Source organism: Balearica regulorum, chromosome 14, assembly GCF_011004875.1.
Source record: "Balearica regulorum gibbericeps isolate bBalReg1 chromosome 14, bBalReg1.pri, whole genome shotgun sequence".
Taxonomy (NCBI): Eukaryota; Metazoa; Chordata; class Aves; order Gruiformes; family Gruidae; genus Balearica; species Balearica regulorum.
The window spans coordinates 20,317,619-20,337,370 of NC_046197.1; the positions used below are offsets into that span (position 1 = coordinate 20,317,619).

At 52.6% G+C, this 19,752-nt stretch overlaps 1 long non-coding RNA gene across 1 annotated transcript in view; it reads left to right on the forward strand.

Moving 5' to 3' along the window:
• Positions 1-13,389, forward strand: part of LOC142603857 (uncharacterized) — a 21,436-nt gene extending 8,047 nt beyond the window's left edge. The window contains exons 5-7 of the long non-coding RNA XR_012837752.1: positions 1,381-1,561; positions 3,127-3,224; positions 12,464-13,389. This is a non-coding gene — a long non-coding RNA (uncharacterized LOC142603857). The remainder of the gene's footprint in view (positions 1-1,380; positions 1,562-3,126; positions 3,225-12,463) is intronic.
• Positions 13,390-19,752: the final 6,363 nt, after the last annotated feature.

Sequence of the window (19,752 nt, forward strand, 5' to 3'; positions counted from 1 at the left end):
TCAGAAAGTGTTCACATATTCAGAATTACTTAGTGCTTATGAAAGTAATTTGCTTCTGTGGAATATGTTTAATACATCTCCTGGAAATGGGGTGTTTTGTCCCACTGAGCAGGAGCTTGGGCTGTGAACTGGACCTGAGTGGCGGAGCAGGGCTGTGGTTAACATCCTCCCGACTCACTTGGGGACATCCAGTCTAAACCCTTCCTTCCTGCCCAAAGTGGAATTATCATTAACTTGTAACTAGTTTTCAAGAAGAACATTTTTTGTAGTCTGTGGAGTTCTTCCAAGAATTTTTCAATTTTCACAAATGAAAATATGGTCTCAACCAGATGCCAACTAAAATGCACTTACTTTATACCAGCTAGCCAAGGCACCGCACCACAAGCTCAGCAATGCGACCTTTAAAATAGCCTTTCTAGAACAAGCTGAGAAAAACACTTTCTAAAAAGCCACAATTGCAGCTACTCTTATTACTCATAATATCCTTGATGGAGAGGAACTTAAAAATAATACTTAAGGAACTTAAGCTTCAAGAGCCCCCAGTAGACTTAGTTTATGTGCAGCGCAGGCTTCCTTCGTGGGATTATAGACTTGGGATCGTGATTATAGTGTTGATGATAATGTACGTTTTCTAAATCATTACTTGCTTAAGAATAAAATAAAAGGAGTGAAGCCTTTGCTTCACTTTTCTCATGTAAATGAATGGATCAGTGATTTAGCCATTTGTTTCTAAAAGCAGATGGACATTTCCATGTTTTCTCCACATATTTATTAAACTAGCAAATATTACGTACATGTGTAAAATGCGTTCGGACAATGTATTTCAAATCGATTGAATAGTTTGAGTCATCAGTCTAAATGGTGCTTTCTAGATGCATAGTTATATATTACTTTCTGGGGTTTTTATAATATTCCAAGCTGTGCTGAGCTACTATTTAATGAAAACTGTCACTTGGGATCCAATTTCTTTAGGGTTTTGTGTACAAAAATCTGAACCCTAATTTATATATTTTCATTACTCTTAAGCCCGTAGCACACGGACGTGTCTTGCAGGCTTTCCTGACCCCGCTTGGAAAGCTGGCTTCAGGGTGCAGAGCAGGATCGTGGCCCTGCTGAAGTCAAGCGATCAAAACATTAAGTCCCAGTTGCTTGAGCAGAATCAGCAAAGATTTTGCACCAACGGTGTCAGGATACTTTAGATTTGACTGAACGATATTTTTTCTATCTGTGAATTTTCTGTTCTTCAGCTGATTCCAGTAGATATGTTAGGCTATGGGTAAAAATTGTCCTGCCTCTTCAACTTCTTTAGCGTGGAAACAAGATGTGTTTTCCTTAAACCCCTTTATTTTTACTTGTTTTTCTATTCCTGTTGTTACAAAGCATTGGCATTCAGATTCGTCACCTTGTGAAGAGCTGGTTCTGCTGAGACCCTCTGGTCCCCCGGTGGCACCAGGATATCGAAGGATTTGAGCTGTGATCTCTGAGCAGCAGCCAACTCCCTGCTTTAACCCAGCTCATTTCCACGCTAGATACCACTCAGTCAGCCCTGCATTTCCGCGAGGTAATACTTGATTTCCAAAAGCTTGTGTTTCTGGCTGCTCAATCTTTTTCCAGGTTATTTTTGCCCTGTGAGGGGCTGTGCCCTGGCTGGTCCTGGGGGGGTTGGCAGGACCCCCAGCCCGCTCTCCTCCTCGCTCAGCCCTCGGCCCCCGGGACCGCCGCCGGCGTGTAACGCAGCCGTGGTGACAGGGACCGCTATTCCAGCGGGGCCGGATGGCGACCACCAATTTGATTCTCACAGACGATGGCTGCTGGTCCTCGAGAGCGTTGTTCTGTGCTGGCAGGAACAAATTAAGGCATTGTCTGTGCTCCAGGAAATGTCCTGTCTTCCCTCGATGAGGTACCCGGCGACAGAAAGTGCCCGTCTGCTCTCACAGCAGTGAATCCTGACACACACTTATTGGGCTGGTGTTCTGGGGTGGGGGAGCGGGGTTTAGGGTTGACTTGGGAAGCTCGCCCATATAAAATGCATGAATAAATAAGTAACTTGCAGCTGTCTGGATAGCCGGAGCACCTCCATGCTTTGGCCAGGGTTTGGGATGTTGATAGGGCGAAGCGATGTTGAGCTGTGTCCTCCTTCGTCCTTGTTAAAACTGCCCCCCAGCTTTGGGAAGCCACGGGCATTTGGGAAAAGATGCTGGTAGAGACTCTGGGATGAGCCTGTGCTGGCGCCTGGCTCCGCATCCTCCGGCCAGGATGTCTGTATGAGCGGGACCAGGCTCTCCCCATAAGGATGGGGGGACAGGGGGGCTGGCAGAGGGCACCGGAGCTGGAGAGGAGAGGGCTTTCTCTTTTGTGTGTTTGCCAGACAGCCTGGAGGAGAAAACAGAGCAGGGCATCAAATAGAAAAGCTGAACATTTGGTGGAGGAGGGAAGCAGCCTGGAAAATCGTGGGGTGTTTTGTAGCCTGAGAAGAGAGTGACAAGGTATTGGGGCAGTGCTGGGAGGATGGGAGGAGGCAAAGACCGTGGAAAGCAGCTGGGGAAGAAGCCGGCTTTGCAGGAAGCCGAAATGTTGTTATTAGTGCTCAGTTTCCTGGACAAAAGCTTCTTGTCTATTTAAATACTTTTGCTTCACAGAGCCGCAGGTCTCCAGACACAATAAAATTTGCCTTTTCTCCCTGGCGTTTTCATTTTCTGTTTGCAGCAGGTGGTTACGGCTACTGCGCGCTGCCGCGTCAGTCAGCCGCAGGCTGCCGCACGGACTCGCTTTGCTCGGGGAGCGGGGAAAGGCGAGCCCCGGGGACGAGGGGTCTGCCGCTTGTGCGCCGTTGCATCTGCCCGTGGAGATGCTGCTCCTCCACAGCAGTACAAACGCTGCTGTTAGAGATTAAGATCTATCTGATTTGAATAAAAAGGGAAAACCCATAAAAATTGATAAAAAAATTAAACTTTCAGATGTAATCTCTTATCATCCATCTTATGAAACCTCCCTGGGCCATCCCCAGGCTTCCTTAGCCAAAGCGCTGACAATAGCAGGTTTTATGCTCCAGCAGCAAGGTGCAGAATCTCGCTGACGGCTAATAATCTTGACTAATGGTTAATTTGCATTATTCTTTCCACCCAGGGATGCACAAAGAATGCAAGGGGTTTGAAGCTGCTGTTGTGTGGGTAGGAGAGCCAGTTCCTCTGGAAGGTGATGCGCGTGCTAGAGCCATCCTTTCGGTAAGTGAAGTGCCGTTGTGACTCTGGGATCTCCACTTGCTCTTCTCTACATGCTTCAGCAGTTCAGGCAGATTGTTTTTCACAGAATTTCCAGATCATTTTATGTGATAGCAGTTGGAAATACTTTTTCCTTCTGTGTTGAAATGTGAAAATCTTCCCCAAAATCATATCTGACAGCAACAGTATGAAATTTTCTTTGTAGGATCCGGAGTTTTTTCCCTATATTTGGGTATCTTGTGTTTAATATCAGATATATCCCTATAACGATAGAAATGGGACTTTTATTCCATAAAAAAGATGGGAGATATCTCACTGTGCTTACTTCCTGATTATAATTGTTGCTTGTTCCAAGCCCTGTAAGACTTGATTTGAAAAATCAGCCTTCCTGAATGTATGACAAATATAAATATATATTTATATTTAAGTTACTACAGAAGTGCAAATGTACTTAAAGCACTGTAACTGTTGTGCCGTTGGGTTCATGGTTGTCACGAAGGACACACCGGATGCACAGCTGCTAAAATCATGCCGTAAAAAGCACTAAAAGCACGTAGCGTACATCTCAGCGTAGGCAGTGTGCAGGGTTTCTGTGTTGGGATTCTGGAAAACTGAATAATTCACTCATGGTGAATGAATAAATAAAGCCAATCTACAATCATGCCAGTTAGATTATTATTTTTTTATCATACAGCACCCTAGTTTTGAATGATTAAAACAGCCGTTCTTCAAGTGATGAATCCTCAGGGATGAGCTGTCAGTGTTTTATGGGCGTGAATTTGGTTTGGTAATTTCTTCAGGGTAGGCTGTATATGGCCTCAAGCCACATCAGTGATGTGTCAGCCCCAACAAGTGTAATTAATACTTTTGTGTCATAGCAGTCTGCACTGTTCTGGGCCCTGTGCTGGAGCCCTGTTTCTGCAGCGGGCTCAATCCAGCACACTCAGCATCGCTCCCAGCCCCCCGAAGCTCAGAGCACGGCGGTGCTGCTCCCCTCCCTGCCGGTCACCTGGCGGTCCCGGTCCCAGCAAAGACCGACCTCCTCTCTCCTAGGGATGAGAGAATTACTCTGCCTTCCTCCTCCAGCAGTGACAGCAGCAGGATGCTTTGCCAGCAGGTAGAGAAGGAGTAAATTCTGACTACAGGAGTATGCTTTGAGTATGTGCGTGCTGAGGCTACTAGGGGAAGGCAATATCTGCTGTTGGACCCGACGACCAATGACCCGGTGAACCAGAGGAGGTTTCAGTGGCCAGGCTGTCAGCGGGTCCCTGCTTTCGGTCTGGCTGGAAGCTCACAAGCACTCAGCCTCCCTCCCAAGGAACGTCGTGCCTGGGCCCTTATCTCTTGGGAAAGTCCAGTAGTTAACGGTTTTTCTGTGCAGCTTTGTAATTCTTCTAACGCTTGTCAGGCAGGGCTCTGGCGTACTCTGGTTTTCCTCCCGGTGCAGCTGAGCTCGTAGGGTCGGCGCAATGTGCCTGTGCAGACGCCTCGGTGAGCTGTGAGCTGTGCCTCTGTCCCCTCGCCCGTGGGAGGTGACGGGCTGCCACGACTGTCTGTCTTGGGGCACCGACAGGCATCCAGGGACCCCTGCCAGCCGCCTTTAACGGTGGGTAAAACCAAATGGCACGCTCATGTATAGCCAAGAACTTTTCCAGTGGCAGGAGAGGCGACCAGCTGAATGGAAGTGTGCGGTTCAGAGGAAGAGCTGGGGCACCTCTTGCCATCCATCCATCCATCCATCCCTCGACGGGATGAAGGGACGTTAGAGAACTTGTGATGTGCAAATACAGCCATCCCCTGGATGTACTATCCAGAGTACGGATGGGGAAGGCGGTTTGCACTTGAACTTGTGTTTCATCTGGAAGTGTGGTTTTTTACTAGCGTGAGTCCATATTCGGGTCCCTCAAAAGTGCAATTTTCCTTGCCCGTGTATTGCTAATTGTTCTTGGTGGTACAAATGAGCACCAGAAGCAGTGGTGTCTGGAGGCAGGCAGCTGGGAGCTGCGTGTAAACTGGTGTAATTATATCCTGTGCTACGTGTAAGGACAGCCGAAGTCAGCAGGCATTGAGTGTAGGTGAATGCATTCATGAGGAAGCCCATGTGCTGATCCACAGCATTAAATAATTGTGGCTCACTAGGTTGTCCCTGACAGGTTTTACTGTTCAAGTCAAAGTAAGGGGTATTTTCTTACTTATCCATACTACAGGCATCATTAGGGATTTCATTTTGCTTTGCATCAGGCTTTGCATAGAAGTTTCTGCAAAATGTAAACTACTTTAGTAGCCTTAACATCTGCAAAATCTGGTACCAAATGAAAACTTCCCCGTGTTGTCCTCTCCTTCCTCTTAACCTGCCTGTGCAATTGTAGACAGGAGCGTTTTAGGGGGAGGGAGCATGTGCAAAGGTAGGGGTGTGATCTGCCTTTTCCCAGCTCCAGCCTCTGTGCATCCCGCCGGGAATCGCCGGGCAGCCTGCTCTCCCCCCGTTGTGCCTACAGCAGAGAGCGCAGCTGAAGGAGGGCCGTTCATCTTGTACCACCTTCCCAAATAAAACTCCAGAGTACCGAGCCTTAAGACCAAAATATTTCACTCTAAACTATGCCTCAGCTTCCCCGTAAATAGCGAGTGATAATAACACCCTGCTGTCTCCTGTGAAGCGCTCAGAGAAAGGGGGATAAAAGCATCTCCGAGTGTAAAGTATCATTACTTGGCAGCTGCCGCCGTCCTCCTCCACTGCCTGTGCCGTGTCAGCCGCTCCTTAGTTTAAAGGCTGCAGAAAACCTCCAGAGCTTCTCCAAGCGGAAAGGAGAAACGCTTTGCTAGAAACGATAGCTCTTCGTGCCTTCTTTCTGCTTTTGTGCTCTTCACGTGTGAGCCCAGGCCTGCGATTCGGCAGGAATCTTGCCCGCAGGGCTGCAGAATTGAATGTGGAAACGCTCAGGAAGCTTTGTATCAACCCGACGTTTTCTGTTGCCGTACAAACAGCCGCGAGCCGAAGCTCTGGGATTCCCGGCTGCCGCCGTGCCCCGGCCTCGTGCAGCGTTTGCTGCGGCATCTCCTTTGCCTTTTCGTTTAGCAATTTGTCTGCTCGCTGTCCTGCTCTGCGGTTTCCTCTCCCCGCGCCTCGCAAGGCGATGGCCTTGCAGGACGGTACCTTTGCAGGAGGGACGGCGTGGGGGGAGGCAGCCTCAGCACGCACGGGGACAGTTCATGGTGGTTTTCCTTGCTTTTATCTGAAGCTGTTTGTCGGGTTGTGTGGTTGACAGGCTTCCGCACACATTAGGGAGACCAGCAAGACATCCTGTTTCTTTAGTTAGTTTTCTTTTCTCTTTTTTCCTTTTTCTCTCTGAAATTTAGGATGTATCTTAATGTTCTTCCAGCTGCCCAGGCCAATCTCCAGACAGACACCAGAAACCCTCATTTCCCTTCCTCTTTACGCTTTTACGCATGCTGAAGATACAGATGCCTGATTTGGGGGCAATTACCCAGCAAGTGAGAATGACTTGGCTTTCTTTCCTTTTCTTTTCGTTATTGGTAATGGTAAGTGGAGCCGAGCCAATACCCGGCTGGACAGTCCTCCCCTTCCTCGAGCCTCGGAGAGGTTTAGATCCACAGCTTGCTGTGTGCTGAGCCCCGTTTCAGACACGGGCCGGGTCCAAATTGCAGCTCCGCATCTCCCCGTTGCAGTTTTGGCCTCTTAATGTCTTTGCTCTGTGCGAGGGACGAAGAGTGACGGCTGCTCGGTGCAGAGGCAGAAAGGATCTGGTCTAACGCCCGTAAGCATGGCGTTTTTCCTGCTGGGACCCAAGACTTCCTCCAGTCTGATGGCTGAATACAGTGCCATTCACTGGAATAAAATGAGGGTATAGAATTACTTTTTTCCCCCCCTTCTTTTTTTTTTTTCCCCTTTTCTCCTTTTTTTTTTTTTTTCTTCCTTTCCTGGAAGGGACGTGCTTTTACCTCTCCTCACTTTTCATTTCCTGGGGATGCTGAACCAGCTCATGCCAGAGCTTGCCCCTGTAGTAGGATCCCAAGGAATAAGGGACCTTGTGCTTCAGGCCAGCTCTGTTCGTCACCGCTCCGGGGGAGCTGGTGGCCATGGGGACAGCAGTGGCTCCTAGGTGACTCTGGAGTGCGTGTTATGTTAGCCCTGGTGATATGCTGAACCGCTCAAGCAAATCCTCTTAAAATAGGCTTCATATGTGATGCAGAAGAACCCAAGCAAAACACAGAACCCAGCCAAACCCAAATTTATGCTTGTGGTTACTGAAGCTTGTGAGATCAATTTTTTGTTTACTTAAAACTGATTTCAAAGAGGTTTTTTTTCTTTTAATTCTCATTCTTGATCCTTGGGTTGGGGGAGGGTTGTGGCGGTGATGGTGGCTCAGCACCGCTCCGGCTGGGGCCGAGCATCCTGCCATCGCCCCCTGGGCAGCCGATGGCCCAGAGACAGGCAGGGCAGCAGGAGCAGGCAGAGGGACAGGCAGCGTGCCCTGCACCCGGGGAGCTGCGGTCGCTGCCCACAGCTGCAGCCGAGCCGGCAGCAGGCGCTGCCCCCCCGGGAGGTGGAACGATGGCAGGCAAAAACACAGAGTCCTTCTGGAAAAGTAATGGCGCTTTGGAGTCACTGACCTTCCACGAGGTCGCCGGCAAAGGAGCTTCTCATGTGAAACAACCAGTGCTTAGTTTGGAGCCAGGACTAAGTTTTGGGGGGAAAATAGAGCTCGCTGACCTTAACTCGAACTGTGGGACCTCTGCACTGCAGAATTGTTCAGTGCTGGTGTTTTGTCCTTATCCCTCCCTGTGATGGAGAGGAAAACATCTCCAGTTTACCACGTTGGAGCATCTGTCCCATGGTTACGCTGAACCTCTGGGGTGGGTCACAGACGGGTTTTTCTCCAAAGTCCCAGACTAGGATGCTAAATGCTGGCTCATGCTTCCTCCAAAATGTCCCACAAAGCCACTGCAGAACACACGCAAAACCAGCTGGTGGTAGAAAAATCCCTCTTTCTGGACTAAGCTGTGTAAATGCTCTGTCCCAAAAGGCGCAGAATTACGGTCCTGGTGAGGCTGGTGAGCACGGTTACACCCGCAGAACAGGACCTGCCGCCACTGCCCCAGCAATCATCCTGAGTGATTCTCTTATTTTCACGAAAGCGTGGAAAAGTAGATCTGAGCAGAGCTTTTTTTTTCATTTCTAACTTTTGAAAAGACTGAAGATAGCAGGTGTTAAAAGCACCAGTTCAGTTTTGAAAAAAAAAAGGGAAAAAAGTCAACAGCCACCACCACCCAACCCCCCCAAAGCCCATAAAGCCTCTGCAGAGCTGGCAGAAGCCGGAGCACAATAATAGCAGCGATGGCTGGTTCAATCTTCCGTGTCATCCCACATATGTCAGGTTTACCCCAGCGGGACGGGAAAGCCTAGAAAGTGGCATACTGACATATTTCAGGACAAACGGTATAGAAAATAAACGCGTGGGATAAATCAAGCGCAGGCAGGAAGCAACGGCTTCCCAGGGCAGAAGCCAGAGGTGATGCTGGTCGCAGCCCCCTGACTCCCCACCACCAGCAGCGCTTGCCCGGCCGGGGCAGGGAAGTGCCCACCTATTTTATTTTTCAGGAATCCCTGGCAGCGAGCTGTGTGGCCCCCGTTTCAGCAGAGAATTGCCTGCAGCCCTCAGCGTTTTCACTGGCCTAATCCCTGCCGGAGCCAGCAGCTTTGTTGCTGGCCAGAACCCATCATCCCTTTTAGCAGTGATGTGGTGAGCACACGCCAATGCCAAGCCCAGACGGAGTTGTTCCCCGTGCAGATTCCTTCCTCTGGGTCCCTCTCTTTCTTCTTTTCTTCTTCCTTTTGACACTTACTTATTTGCAGATTTGTTAGAGTTGACGGGTTGCGTCCCGGTGGCAGTTTGTGTTGGCCCCGTAGATAAATGCCGGCTTTGCCTGGGGCTGCCGGACGCATGGGAATGGCACCAGCGAGACACCGAGTTCTAAACAGGCTTAATTAAATCTAAGCAACGCTCTTGTGTCGGCTTCTGGATCCCTCCTGTCCCTGAAAAGCACTGCACGAAAGCTCGGTTTTCTTGCTGTTGAGCTGGCCTCATCTGAGCAGGGCTGCTCTGGGTACCTGCGCCCCTGGGCTGGGACGGGGACCGTGCGGGGGGACGGTGCCAGGCGGCAGGACCTGTGTGGCAGCAGACCCCCCCCCGTGCGCGAGGAGGAGGGAGCCCGGGCTGGGGGTTCTGTCCTGGCAACTTGGGGACAGAAAATGGAATTTGTGCTTGTGAATGGAAATGGCTTTGGGTGAAAATCCTGGAAAGGGCAGGGGTGGACGGTGCTGCTGCTGTCGCACCATTTGTCCGAGCAGAACCTGCTGCCGTCAAAATTATCGTGTGCTGCCTGATTGCTTTTGGATGATGTTCATGCACCAAAGCGGGGCAGAAGCAACTTCTTCGGGCTGGCTTTTAACTCTTTGCTGGGGGTGTAATTTCTGGGTTGGCTGCAGGGGAGGTGAGCTGGGAGAGGTGGGCAGCGGGGCTGGAGCCGTGGGCTGGGGGAGCCTGCAGTGGGCAGCGCCGGGCACCGGGGCCCTCGGGACAGGGGCTGCGGGGAAATGGGCCGTGAGGTGCAACCAGAAAAAGTGTTTTACTGATCTAAAAATAAGCGAGGGTTAAAACCTGCAGTTCAGTGTGGAAGGAGAAGAGAAAGGTTTGAAGGGGTCGGAGTAATGGGATGGAGCAGCCCCTGGCTGGGGGAGCGGGATGATCCGTGAAGCTGTGGTACACACAAAATAAATTAATGTGTGTAACGAGCATTAGGAGAGAAGAAGGTACGTTGTAGAAACACAGCTCCAGAGCCTATAGAACTAATTGCCTGGGCAGGCTGGAGGAGCGGAGGGCGTTTAAGAGCTGTGGGGACCTTTCTCTGCTCTTTGGTGGAGACAGCGTTAATCGGCCGGGCTTAGCGGCGTGCGGCGGATGTCAGGGAGGAACAGAAGGGCTGTTAAGCCCGAGGAAATTGCTTGCTGTCTAGATGGGCTTAACACAATATAAACTACATGGTACGCACAGAAAGTTAAAGCCTGAAATGGTGAACGAGCTGGAGTTATCCAGCACAGCAATGCAGACGGGAGCGGAGGGTGAAGTTTTTCCTGTATGCTGTTGCTTGGAGCTGATGCTGAAGCACAGTGACCATGCATCGGCCTTTTCCTTCAGACAGAAAGGCATCTGCAACATTTCAGAGCCTGTGAGATGGTTGTGTTGCTTTTCCTTTCCTGCTACTTCGTCACCATCCTTTTTTCCATAACAAAATTTCTTAACGAAAGGAAACCATCGAGAAAGGAGCCTGGGAGCAGAGATGTCCCAAGCCCGTGTGAGCGGGCTTCCTGCCGGCTTCCTCCAGGGTCCGGCTCTGCCCATCGCGCTGCTCTGCTCGGCCAGGTGACGCCTCCCTCCCTCCGTCCCTCCTTCCCTCCCTCTGTCTTTACCTGGGCCACACTGAGCACCGCAGCGGTTGACGTCTCCCTGTATACGGGAATGTTTCCCAGTTCCTGGGCTGGGAGACAGGACTGCAGCATCTTTGCTCCCCACTTGGCAGCCCCCCAGCCTTGCTCAGCCGGGGTGGGGGGTGTGAACCCAGTTAATACATTTCTAGCTGTGCTGCTCATCTGTTTGTTCTCTGCAAAAAATCACCCCGCAGAACCTCCCGTTCCTAAATTCCTCTCTTGCTCCCACTGGATTACACCCAGCGTGCGGGGAAACCCAAGTTGCGTGCAGGCGTTTTCCCTGTCTTCAGAGTGTTGATATGGGCAGACGCGGTAAGGGTGCGGTCTGCCTGCCTTACGGACGCCTGGCTCGGCTCTTGCTTAGAAAGGTTGTCTGGCTAGAAAAAAAAAGATTTTTCTCTGTGGAAGTTGGGGAAAACCTGTCAGGACTCTGAGGAACATTGGTAAAACAGTATTTTAATTATAATTCATTACTGCAATGTCTTGCTTTGGAATTGTACCTTTGGCTAGTGTGCATCTTGCCAAAGATGCTGTGATAGTGCCCCACAGCCTTCCTGTTGGTTTTCATTTAGTTTAGAAACGTAATTAAAAAAGAAGTTTTAAAAAGTCAGTAGAGTTACTGACTCTCTTTACAAGAGTAAAGGGTTTAGGCCAAACATACTTCTATGAAAATAAACAGAATTTCATTTTTTTGTTGCAAGTTCTTCCTATATATTGAATTTCCGTGCTCGGTGACAAGGATGGATCTGCCTGAGTGAGCAGCGATTGGATTCAGATGGCTTTGAGTTGCAATTGGCTTTGTGTTGGAAAGCTGGAACTGTCCTTGGAGAAGAGGGATTGGACCTGAGCTTGAGGCCTTATTCTCTAAAGAGCAAAAACCTTGCAGCCTGATTTATCTAAGTTGTTAGCTTTTCATGGCTGTGCCTAGAAATTTTTTCCTCCTTTTTTTATCCTGCGCTTAAGGTGCATTTTTAATACAACAAGTTGGCAATTGCGGCTGTCATCTGAAAGACTTGAAATGATTCCCGGGGCCGCTCTGCCTGCGCAGCGCCGGGGGAGCGGAGCTGCCCGCTGATAGTCCCTCGGACTTTGCCCACCGGCAGCAGGACCGGTTGTGGCTGCTGGGCAGCAGCGTGGAGCGGTCCCCTGCCCAGGACGTCAGCGGTGCCTCACCGGAGGAGCCGGCAGCGGTTCCGCACAGGCAGCGTGGGAGCAGGAGGGTGCGTGGGGCACCGCCGCGGTGCTCCCGAGGGAAGCTGGTCCCTGCGAGAAGAACGCAGCCCCCGCACCCAGGCTGCTCCCCCCGGCTGTTCTCTCTCACTTCCCTGCGTTTCCCAGTCGGCGCTGGCAGTTAGCGTAGGCACAGGCATGGCAAAGCTCACGGTAAACACCACGTTCAGAGCACGAGCCGTAAACCGAGACTAATTTGGCACCGAGTTCAGCCACAAAGGATAAATGTGCTTTATGGCCACGTTCAGGATGTAGCTGTAATGGCTAAATAAAACCATACCCCAAGTGATGGAAGCCGTCAGCTACGGCCCCGGGGAGTCGGGTTTTTGTGCAAGCCAACGGCGACTATTGCAAATCACAGAAAAAAGGAAAAGAGCTGAATGACTGGAGTGCAGAGCGGAGCGGGGAGGTAGGGGTGCTGCTGAGGGACAGTCATGGTGAGTTGAACCCAGCAGCGAGGAGCCCCTGCCTTTATCAGTAACAGCGGCGTTTCCTCCTGTCACAGGTGACTGCTCAGGTGCACGGCAGAAGAGAGGAAGACACCGGCTCCATGGTTGCTCTGGGTCCGGCAGAGCCAGCTGTGCCAGGCCACGACGCAGGATGAGGCCACGCTGGTTCCTTGAGGCTGGAGCCCGAGCGCTCTGAAAACGCCACAGCCCCGAGCAATGAGTGCACGGGGCAGGTAGGACAGGGGGGCTCGCCCCTTCTGCTGGGGCACTGGTTTCTCACTGGTGTCTCCTCGAGGCTTGTTTCACTCCTTTTTGCAGTGGGGAAACTGAGGCACGTGGTGGTTCCTGAGACTGGGTGTGCTTTTGGGAATGGCAGTGGATCTGGCACCCGAGGCAGGCTGCCTGCTGCTCTTTGTACGCTGGCACTGCGGCTCCTCCTGCGAGCGGGTGCCTCGGCCTCAGGGGTCCCGGACAGGGGAAGCGAGGAAGGAGCCTGCTGTGAGCAGCCTCAGTGGACCCAAGATGTTTTTGTAATAACATCCAGATGGATCCACAGAAATTGTTAGCATCTCAGAAGAAAAAAAACCAAAGAGCATCAGCTGCAGGATGAATGTGGTTTAGGAAGGGCAGCCTGGAGGAGAAGCCCATTGCTGGCTCTGCAGATGCCCTGGGCACATCTGAAACAGCAAATGCAGTGGCAGTTCTTCTTCCCTGTAAGCCCTGCACAGGCCGAGCCGGGAGCAGTGTCCTGCCCAGCAGCACTGTAACAGAGCCTTTCCTTCCAGCGTTTGCTAATTTGAGTCTAGAAACCCCTTTTATTTATGAGGCGTGTCGCAGAGGTCGGCTCTTTCAGTACGTGTGGATGTGGGTACCCACCTGCCCTCCTTCCCAGCTCCTGTCCTGCAAAAGGAGAAAATCCATGTTAGGATAATTTCTGCAGAGAAACAGTAGATTTGGGGTGGTGGGGGGTGGTTTGAGCTTGTCCCAAGTGTACCCCCCACCCAGGACCCTGTGCCGTGGGGCAGAGGTGAGCCCTGGCAGTGCGCGTGGGACGTGTGTTGGTGATCACCGCGTGAACCAGGTTCCTCTGTGTGTTTGGTGGTGGCAGCAGATGGTCCCAAGGGAAGAGAGTCAAGGGCGGGGGGGGGGTGAAGGTGTTCTATGCCTTGGGTGATAAATGCATCGTGGCACAGCTCCGGAAACGGGGCAGGGGAGGATGTGAGCGAGAAAGGATTCATATCCCGGAAACGCCGTGGTGTAACGGCTCGGGAATTCAGCGTGATAAATGCATTTGCCTGTACTGTTGCAGACGATCTGCTTAATGTGGGAAGCAGAGTTTCCTGCAGCACTGAGTTAGTGGGGAAGGGAAAACCCTGAGAGGCAGGAACGGCTGGGGAGAATTAAGCAGGTAAACCCATTACCAGTGACCACCTCTTTGTGTGGGGATTACGCTGAGGTTTAAGCTGCAGCTTCCTGATGCTCAGTGTCTGGGGAGGAGTGAGGGCTGTGAGCAGGGGCCTCTCCCCCCCTCTTGAGGGGCTCGACCCAAGAGCGGGGATTAGCGATTGCCACAAGCTGCCCTCACTAGCCAGAACAAATTGCTGCGTGTGCTTAGAAACAGCCCAACCTGCACAAACCGTGGCGATGCTTTGAGGCGAAGGTTTGCCGGACCTTGCAAATTCCCCCATTCTTCCCAGTGGGACCTTCACCGTGGAAATCACTCCTCTTTAATTAACTGATTTACACTGTCCCAGTACCCTGACCAGAGGTTCACCCCAACTCCCTCCGTAGTTTGGGAGTGATGCAGACAGTGTCTCTAAAAACACTCGGGCACACGTGGGACTAGATTTGCTGTCCCAAGAGCTTATTTCAGTTAGCACATCGTGAAATGGTTTGGCACAACCCGCCCTCTGTGCTCAAGGAAGGCTGAAGATGACGGTGGGGAGGGAGGTCTGGGGCACAGCAGAGGGGTGCTGGGGATGGGGGGTGCAGAGGGTGGGGGACAGACCCCAGCGCCAGGGAGAGCTGCAGGGATGAGCCTTGCCAAGAGCTCGGCTGGGGCTGCGGCTGCGGGGGTCCCTTGGTCCTTGCCAGAGCCTCCGAGGGGATGATGCTCCACGGCATCGTGGTGCCCCACGGCCCTGGCCCCGGCTGCCCACCGCTGTGCCGTCCTGTGGCTCCTGCAGCCTCGCTCGCCCGAGATGTGTGTGTCCTCCGGCAGCCTTTCCAAAATGCCAACCACAGGAAAGCAGCGGAAACCCAAGCTTTCCTTTTGCTTGAATTCCCATCAGTTCCCGGAGCTTAATAATAGATTATTTCAGGCTTCCTCGCTTCAGTTGTTTTGGCTTTTGGGGCTGGGGCTGAGCGCTGCCTCATGGGCAAAGCAGCCCTCTGGGTTGGAGGAAGAGGAAGGAGAAGCCACTTTGTGGGATGAGTGTTTTGCCTGCGACCAAACCCTCCCCCGAGGCTCGCCAGGCGCGTAACCCCTCTGTCCCCTTCCTGCTGCCCACGGGGGTCCCTGCCAGCCCGGGTCCCATGGGGGCTGCAGCGGGGGGTGCCCGTGGGGGGAGCAGCCCCCGGCACCCCGGGCTGGCCTCCCCCAAGGGGCTGCGGGGGGGGCGCGCCGCCTCCCGGGCCCCTTTAAGCTCCCTCTGGCTCCAGTTGTCAGCCAGATGCCGATCCAGATGTTGGCGCTTCGGTGTCTGCCCGCTGGCACCGGCAGCGCGGGGCGGGGTGGGTGCCCCGGCCCCCCCCGGCCCCCCCCGGTCGCATCCTCCCCCCCCCCCCCGGCCCCGCAGCTCAGCGGCGCCTCCGCATCGCCATCTCCTGGGCATCCCGCGACATGGCGACATCGAAGGCGGTTGGTTTGGCAGAGGGAAAGGGTAATTCCCGTGTGCCCGGCACCGAGCAGTCGGGGGTTTGTTGCTTTTTAATTTTCTGGTGCGCCCCCCGCCCCAGGAGCTCGTCCCTGCCCGCTCCTGCCGGATCCTGCTCGAGAACTGAAGACGAAACAGCAGCAGCCCTTCGCGACGTGTCCTCGGCCAAAGATGCTGGACCATCCCTGGTAAGGGGTGCGCTGGGCCAATCCTGCTCTCCTCTGAACCCGCTGCCGGGAGCCGTGGCTGTTCCCAGGGGCTGCGCTGGGTTTCACGCTGGGAGCTTGCGCAGCCTTTCTGCGGACCCTCGGTCCCCGGGGTCCCACGCTGCAGCAGCCCCATGCTGCGACGAGCTCGATGAGTGCCGTGAAGACGGTGCTTCAGCTGTCAAAAAGGTCTGGCACCTGTGGGAATAATCTCCCCGCAGGGAGTGGCGAGCAGGCAGCGCCGGGCAGGATGTCTGCCTTGCGTTTCAAGGGAGCTCGTGATGGACCGAAGGACCGCTGGTCCGTCTGTGCTGCGAAGCAGAGGTGTTACCACCCTCCGGCGTACCTCGCAGCCAAAGCGTGCCGCCCAGCCCTGCCCAGCTTTTACCTTTCTTGGGCATTTTCATGTCGTACATGGCGAACATATGGGACCCATTAGACCCAGATTTACATTCTTCCCTAATGAATGGCAGCATGTCAGAGAGTTGTTTATTTAACGTAAAGTGTGATATTTTTTAAAAATAGCTTCAGCTCTCCGAGTGCACTAGTTTGACTATTCGTGCCCTTCTTCCTGGTGCAGGATAAACAGTTAACAGGAACTGACAGTTGGGTTTTAAACCTCCGCAGAGGACTCCCGAGCCAAACAGGAGGAGGGAGTGGACAAGATTCAGAGCGCTCTGCAACCTGGGGCTCTGCTTGGCTGATGGCGCGTTGTCGAGGTTGCGGTCTGTTTAAATCCCTGGAGGATTTTAGATCTCGCTGACAGTCTCCTGTGCACAGCCTGGCTGGGTTCTGTGGCCCTTTATTGCCCTTCCCGTGTCTGAGCGCTTCTGGATTGGGCAGTGGCGGAAAAAAAAGAGCTGATCAGGGATGCCCTCAGCCTGAGAGGTTTGACGGGTGTGGAAGCAAAGATCCGGCTTTGGAGAGCCCTGGTGAAGTTGTGTGTGTGGATGCCACAGACTTCAGCACTGGGAGAAGGGCTGTGGGATCACGTAGGACCCTACTGCACCACCTCCTCCTTCCACTTCTTTAGGAGGTGGAAGCTTGCAAGATCCGCCAGGAGACAGCACTAGGTTGTAGCTGAAAAAGGCTGAAATCTAGCCCATCGGGGGCTCTCGGCTGCTGCTGGATTTGAAATGCTGTAAGTTTAACTGAGCATCCGAACACCGCCATCCTTTCCCCACCCTAGGTCACCCTCTCGTGCGGCAGCACTTGCTTTTCCTTCCTCCCAACACGCTCCGGAAACCCTCTCACAGCACACTTGTGCTCCCACCCCTTACTGGGAAAGATCTTAAAGCACAATGATTTTATTAAATCTTGTAACACTTCCCCTCACCTCTCACCCTAAGGACAAAACTCTCCAGAGCGAGGGCGGTTTCTCTGGGTAATGTCATCCTTGCTTGTTCATCTGTCTGGAGCAATTACTGTGGCTTCCTTAGGGATTATTTTTCAGACAAAGTGTTGACATTTTTCCCCAGTTGGGCGTCAAGTGTGTACCTGTGGTGGTAATTTCTGAGCGGCAGAACTCTTAACAAGAGGAATGCCCTGTGGTTAATGAGGTGTTGGAAGACAGTGTGGCTAAATCCGGCATTACGCTTTCCAACTTTCCAGTTTAATTAGACACCTGGATCTCCTGGTCATGCATTCATTCATTTTCTGAGTTGAGTGACAACCCAGCCTTTCACAGGGAGAGCAACCACAATGTTGAAGTAAGGTGGTGATGCTGTTGGCCATCCACATCGCTCTGTCTTGCCCAGCTTTGCATTTGCCATTGCAACGTCAGCGCCTTTCCCAAGTGCCAGACCTGCCGGAGCTCCGGTACCAGGGACGTTGGCGGTGGCTGGGTCCTTCTCTTGTCCTCTCTCCTCCTGCAGCTCGTGGGCCTAAATCTGGGATTTGGGCAGATATTCAGACCTTACTGGACACTACCAGGTACTGGTTTAAATGGCAAACTTCTCAGCTCTTGCCCACCGCAGGTAAGCGATTACAAGTCTGTAGCAGCACAGAAGGCACAGAGGGAGAGGTCAGCCTCTGTCCCTGCCTTGAAATCCGGTGCTGCAGGTGTAGGACGCCGACTGACGTGAGGATGAGGATGATTCCCCATGGGGTAGCCCATGTCGGCTGAAGGGTTGCAGGGAGCTGGCCTGAACTGCCTTCACCGAGAGCTGGGAGTGTTTTACCTCACCGGGCAGGTAATTAAAAGCGTGCGCACGGTTTGTGGTGGCAGCAGAGCTGATGAATCGTTCATTACTTGTTTACCTTTTATAGTTGGATCCTGCACGCTGGCTACGAGTTGTATTACGTGTGCTTAGATGTGTAAAAGGCGGCAACATTGCAAACCAGTCAGAGGTGTTTGCCAGCTTAGGGATAACCAGCTAGCTTACCTGTGATGCAATGATATTGGAAAAAAACCCCCAAAGATATCCTACTGAAGCTTAATTTAAAAAAAAAAAAATTTTTTTTTTGGGGGGAGGGAAAGGTGCCTGTGCAGAGTAGATTTTTTTGTAAGCGTTATTTTCTTCTTTTAATTAGTATGTTTTAGTTGCTATATACAGTAAAAATGTGCCTTTTTGGTCATTGGGGATTATAAGTGAAAAGTGGAAATTGGTATTTGTATCCTTCAAGCGTTCAGTGGGCACATAGTAAATACCTGCAAGGCCGTGCATCTGACCTCCCTTGGGCAGCTGTATGGAAACTTCGCCGTGCAAAGGGCAGAGAAGCAGCCGCAGCCCTGCAGGAGGAGCAGAAATCGCCTTTTGACTCAATTTCCGTGCGGTTCCCCCAGGTGAGAAACAGCACCGAAGGGCCGCGGCAATGGGTGGGTGCAAGGAGGGTGCTGGGTGCTGGCAGGACCGGTGCCCGCGGGGCCCTGCAGCTGCGGTGCTGCCCAAGCTGCCGCACGCTCCTTCCCCTCCACCGCTCCGCCGTTCCCACGCCAGCTCCCTGTTTGCCTGGGAGGACGATTAACCGCGATGCTATCAGCGCTGGGGAAAAGATTTCGGAGCCAGCAAGTGCAAAAGTTCAGGAATACAATAATTAGCAGAGCAATTCTAAAGTGCAGTAATTAGTGGCTAATTATTGCTGCAGAAATACACAAGGCACAGTGCCTTTCCTTCCTCTCTCCCGTGGAGAGATGGCTTATCTGGAGTTATGCCGGGAGCAGGGAGTGCTTGTCCCGTGTCCCTGTCCCGAACGGCAGGAAGGGAAAAAGTGAGCAGGGAGCCCAGGTGGGACCAAGCCCGAGGCCGTGGAAGCCGTGGGAGTGAGCTCAGTCTGCTCTCCGGAGCAAAGGCCCCATGGAAACATGGAGTTGGAATTTATACCCGCTGGCAGGAGGCTGGGCAGTGAGTGTCCCCCCCCGGGGCCGGGCAGGTCCCCCCAGCTCTCCAGCCTGATGCCAGGTTTCCCCTCAGGAGCTCAGTGCATCGGCCGGCGGGGCTGCCAGCTCGTTTATCATTACTATTTGCAAATCAGGATGCCGTAACTGATGAACCTGCGTCGCTGGTCGTGGGGCAGATGACCGTCCCCGGCCGCGTTCGCTCAGGAACAGCACGTGTCTGTGCAAACCCTCCTGCAGCCACCGCAGTGAGGTGCTGCCCGCCGGGCAGGGGTCCCGGCAGTACCCCAAGGGACCGGAGAAATAGATTGCAATATCTAGTTAGCGGACGCTGCAGGCCTTGTCTCGGCGTTCCCAGGAGGTGCCGTGTGTGTGCAGGGGAGGAGGCAGAGCTCAGCCCTGGGGTGTGTGAACAGGAAAGCTGCTCCTGTTCTCTCTTCAGAAGGTTCGGTCCAGAAACACGCGCCCCGTTGTTCCGCTCTGAAACACGCTGCGCAGCTCACCTCTGAGCGAAAAGTTTCTCTTTGCAAAGCTGGGGAGAGCAGCTGTGCTGCCGTAACGCTCCTGCCAAAGACTTCTGCAGTTTCCAAGGGTTTATTATGCAAAAACAGAGGTAAAATGAATTGGATTACCCACCTTTTCCAAACTGAACAGGAGCGCTTTTCACCACTGACACAGAATTAGTATTTCAACAATGTAATGTTTAATTACCTTAAGTTACGCTATGTACCTAAATGCCATTCCCCCCCCTTCACTGCTGAATAAGGAAAGTGAGGCCCAGCAGGCGGGACTGTAGGAGGGGAAGCGTTAGGAAAAGTGTTTAGGAATTGCAAAACTGTCATTATTGTTGTAGAAACAATAACGAGTGCAAAGCCTGCGGCCGTCCCTCCGTGCGGGGGGAGCGGCGTCTGCAGTGTCCGACCAGG